The sequence below is a fragment of the Gossypium hirsutum genome, chromosome A03 (genome assembly GCF_007990345.1).
Source record: "Gossypium hirsutum isolate 1008001.06 chromosome A03, Gossypium_hirsutum_v2.1, whole genome shotgun sequence".
Lineage (NCBI taxonomy): Eukaryota > Viridiplantae > Streptophyta > Magnoliopsida > Malvales > Malvaceae > Gossypium > Gossypium hirsutum.
In genome coordinates, this window is record NC_053426.1 from 98488959 (window position 1) to 98493531 (window position 4573).

The 4573-nt window shown below is 30.4% G+C and overlaps 2 long non-coding RNA genes across 3 annotated transcripts; both read left to right on the top strand.

Moving 5' to 3' along the window:
* On the top strand, window positions 1-2027 carry LOC107886556 (uncharacterized). 2 transcript variants are annotated; one of them, XR_001680795.2, is made up of 5 exons: window positions 1-84; window positions 1079-1179; window positions 1288-1461; window positions 1551-1663; window positions 1781-2027. It is a non-coding gene; the product is annotated as an uncharacterized lncRNA (long non-coding RNA). The 2 variants fall into 2 exon arrangements; XR_001680794.2 differs by lacking the exon at window positions 1-84 and having other exon boundaries at window positions 812-1179.
* Window positions 2028-3159: 1132 nt separating this feature from the next.
* Window positions 3160-4366, top strand: LOC107888640 (uncharacterized). Its single transcript, XR_001681432.2, has 2 exons — window positions 3160-3328; window positions 3994-4366. It is a non-coding gene; the product is annotated as an uncharacterized lncRNA (long non-coding RNA).
* The last annotated feature ends 207 nt before the right edge of the window (window positions 4367-4573 follow it).

Genomic DNA, 4573 nt, shown 5'->3' on the forward strand with positions numbered 1-4573 from the left:
GAAATGGCTCAACTTATATGTGGAGGTTGTCGAACATTTCTAATGTATACATGTGGAGCAGCAAGTATAAAAATGTTGCACCAGGTACAATTTAATGATTTTGTGCATGTGATATAAATTTGTGGTCGTAATGTTTGGAATTGCAGAAATGATTCTGTTAAAGAAGAATGGAAAATTATTTTTGTGCTTTTAAGAAAATATAATGCTTGTGGGTTGAAGATCTGTTTCTTCAATTTGTTTCTGTACTGTAAACGAGTTTAAGGAATCTTATTCATTTTTCTTTTCTAAAAAAGGGGGAATGCGATTCCATTTCCTGATTAGTGCTTCTTTGTGCTGTATTTGGTTTTCCAGCGTTACAATGTGTCGAGCATGAATGTCTTTTATTACCTTTATATTCTTTGTTTCTATTGTCATTGTCATCTTCGTTTGGTAGTCTTCTGAGCTACTTTAGTTCAAGATATCACTGGTGGATAATGGCTGTTCTAATCAAATTTGAGAGTGAGTACAAACCATATAGTATTTTCTGTTTTGTTTCTTCATTCATCTCATACCATTGGTTTTCCAGGTTGCCTTGCAATACGATTAATAGGTTACCTTATGTTTTGTCAGTTTTTTCTCTCTTTTTTCACCTTCTGTTCTGGGGACATACCTCTCAAATTTGGTCTTACTGGCCATTCACTTATCAAATATTTAAAATTTATGCAGCCTTTCATGCTGGGGTATAGATTTTCTTACATTGCAATATATTAGACATAAATGGTTTAATGGTATTGATTGCCCTTGGTCAAATAAATATCAGTCAAAAGGCTTTTTCTTTGCTAAGATTTCTAAATTTAATCGGAAGGATTAGAACTTATTATCCGCTTTTGCCCATCCAATAAATATTTTTTAGAGAACCTTTGTGAGATACTGTATATGCATGAGTATGTTTATAGTGAAAAAGTTAGAACTGTCATTGGCATAATTTATGTTCTTAATGGTAGTGTATGTGATGCGGAATTATGCAATTAGTTTTGAATTTGCTCAACTGTTTAGTTTTTATGTTTGAGCTGCTTCTTACTTCAGCTTTGTTAAGCAGTGTTTCTTGCTGCAACTTATAAGTTCAGGACAAGCTAAAAAATCAACGAGCTTCAGCTCTTCCATGATGAGAATTTTTCAGCGTGGTCTTTTGCGTCAGAGGTGTTATATCATGCCATGAACTTTAGCTTCATTTCTTTTATGCAATAGATATTGAGGGTTCTATATCTCACGATTGGTGTCATGATGTATTTATGTCTATTTCTACAGAGATAAAGAAGCTCCAAGATTAACTGAGAGTGGTTTCCAATTCTTGGTCATAAGAGTAATACTTGTTGTAAATCTGTTCATAAGGAACTCATAAATGCTATGGCATTTACAACAATTTTCATAAGTTGTTCATAAGGATGAGGATGCCAAGGTTCGAAGCTATGGAGAAGGCTGGTAAGGACGACGACAGCTTTCACCAGCATTTGTAATGTTGTTTCTTGAAGATATGTTTTCTTTCTTATCACTCTTATGTTAACTTACAGATGTTAAGAACAAATGGGAAAGTAGCTCGTGGGGTAGAAAGTTGATTGTCCAGAAAAGAAGACAATCTCTCAACGACTTTGATAGGTTCAAGCTTATGTTGGCTAAGATCAAGGTCAGTTTCCGATACACCCCCTCTTGTGTCTACCCGTTTTATACCAAAGTTCTTTTCTTGAAAGCACTTCCTCAAAACTTCAATCGAAGCTTGACGAGCTGTAATACGGTTTTGCAGAGGTCTGGAGTCATCAAGCAAGAACTTGCTAAGCTGAAAAAGGAGAATGCATCTTGAATTTGATATTGAATCATGGATTTTTGTTAGTTTTTGTCATCAAACATTCTGCAGGTTGTTTCTTTTTTGTAATTTTTTCTTTTATTTACAAATGATTAAAAAGATTAAAGATCAGTTGAGAGATCTTTGTTTGCTATATTACATATTTTATAGTGAGTTTAATAGCAGGATATTGCTTTGCTTGCTGCAATTTTTCGTATCAAAATTCTGGTATTTATTTATATTCCCTTTATAGCATAATGAAAAATAAGACACTTAAGCTGTTTAAGTTTATAAGCTTTAAAATAAAAAGTTTTGATGTATTGTTTAGACAAACTCGAGCTGCTCAAGCTAGATATCGAGTTAATTATCTTACCTTAATTTATGTGTGTATATACTAAGTTTTGCTGATAATAAATATTAACCATTCATTCAGATAATTTTCCTATACATATGTATTTGTGTATATAAAATCATGCATTTATAAAGTAATAAAACACTGTCCAATACAACCAAGCATTTGGTTTAAATGATTGATACATGATCAAAACAAAAGGAATAAGAAACAAAGAATGAGTAACAAACAGTTACATGTTAATTTTAATATTAATTATTTCAAATGATCTTTTATTAAATTCATATAAGAATTTGAGTAAATTATAGTATCATATATTATGATTTGAGTAAATTCATATAAGAATATTGATTATTAAGAATTTTATTAAATTATATATTTTAATTATAATATATTTAATAATAATTATGTTAATTTATATTTTATAGTATCATATATTATGATTTGAGTAAATTCATATAAGAATATTGATTATTAAGAATTTTATTAAATTATATATATTTTAATTATAATATATTTAATAATAATTATGTTTAAATATGATTAAATTATTTATTATTGATATTAATAATCTTATTAAAATTTAAATAACAATAACAATAATCATTTACCAAAACAAATTTATGCTAAGGGTATTCTAGTCATTTTAGTTTTTTCCATTATGCTATTACACCTCTATTCCATTCAACCAAACACAAGATTACTATTACGCCTCTATTCCATTACATTCAACCAAACAGTTGATTTGCTATTACACCTCTATTCCAATACACTTCTAATCCATTACACCTCTAATCCAATACACCTCTAATCCAATACAGCGAACCAAACGTGCCCTTAGGGCATGTTAGGGCATATTTGGTTGGGTATAATGGCATAGCCATTACAACCCAATTTTGTGGGCCCAATAGAAACCATAGTTTGGTTCAATGAAATGCCTATTATGGGCTTATTCCATTACAACCCAATTTTTTGTGTAAGCATGGAAATGGGGCATTCCTATTCCATTTCCTTTTCACTAAATAGCCACAAAATACAGGTCTCCTTTCCATTTTACCCTCTCATTTTCTCACGAAAAAAAAGTTCTCATTCAGTCCAATCTCAATCCTGACCTCCCTTGCTTCCTTCGTCTCCGGCCAGTAGCAGTCATCCCTCAGGTAAACCTTTCGATTTGTTTATTCCTTTTGATTATTCCTTTCGATTTCCTCTTTGCCTCTTTTAGTAACCCTAACAAGACTGTTCAAATTCTTGAAAATGGAAATGGCAAATCAGTGTTTTGCCAAAAAGGTTATCTCTATTCCATCTAAATTTCTAATCTTCCAAAACTTCCCTAGATTTGCAGATGATTCGTCTGCCTATACTTATCTCTTCTCCCAATTTGATTTTTTTCTAATTTTTTTTCGTGTCTGTCTATTTGTCTTTCCATTTCTTTCCTCTCTTTTTAATCCATGGAATTAAGTAACATCTAATAACAACTAGTTTGTTCTTCTTCTTTTTCCCACATCTTATACTTCTAAACAAAGCTCCTTTCCCTTGCATGCTATTGCCAACTTTCTTCAAAATATTTCGTCTCTTAAACGTTTTCTCTTCACTCCACAGGTTTTAAAAACCTTACCTTCACTCCACAGGTTTTAAAAACCTTACCCTTTTCTTTATTTTCTTCCATAACTTCATATCTATTGTTTTTCTCATGTTTAATTTGATTGTATTGCACTATGTTCAATTTTTATATAAAAAAAGGTAGTTTAGTAACAATGGAAATATAAATATATATATATGAAACCGTGAATAAACTTTTTCCTTTTTTTTTTCCTTTTTGCAGGTTTATAGGGGTGTTAAGGTCATCTTCTCAGCTGTGTAACTTTTCTTCTAAAGGTAACTGAAATTCCATTGGAAAGCTTCAATTTGAATGTCGGTACTCAAATATTATTATTTGGGTATATTCTATGTTTGGTTAAATCACGTTTTGGTTTTTGAGTAGTTTTTTTATTCAGGTAATCATCTAAATGTGATTGTATAAGAGTGCTTTGTCATTGGATTTTTATTAGATTAATAAATGTTTGAATTCTATAATGATATTTAATTGAAACAAGTCAGTTGTACTATAAAGCATGGTGCTTAATGTAGTGTCATCTTTTATCCAACAATAAAAAATCATAAATTCTTGCCATCTAAAAGATGGAGTTCTTTGGTTACTTTTTCTTGAATTGGATTCATTTGAGTTAAAAAGTGAAATCTAATACTTTTTTTTAATAAATGAAATCTAATACTTTCTTGTGTTCGATTATTTCTTTGTTTGTGTCCTATTGAAGATAGAAAGAAATACAAGTTAGATTTAAGTGCTTCGTGCAATGAGAATATGTCCAAAAAATGTTTAATTAGCTCATTTTTGTTGAATATAA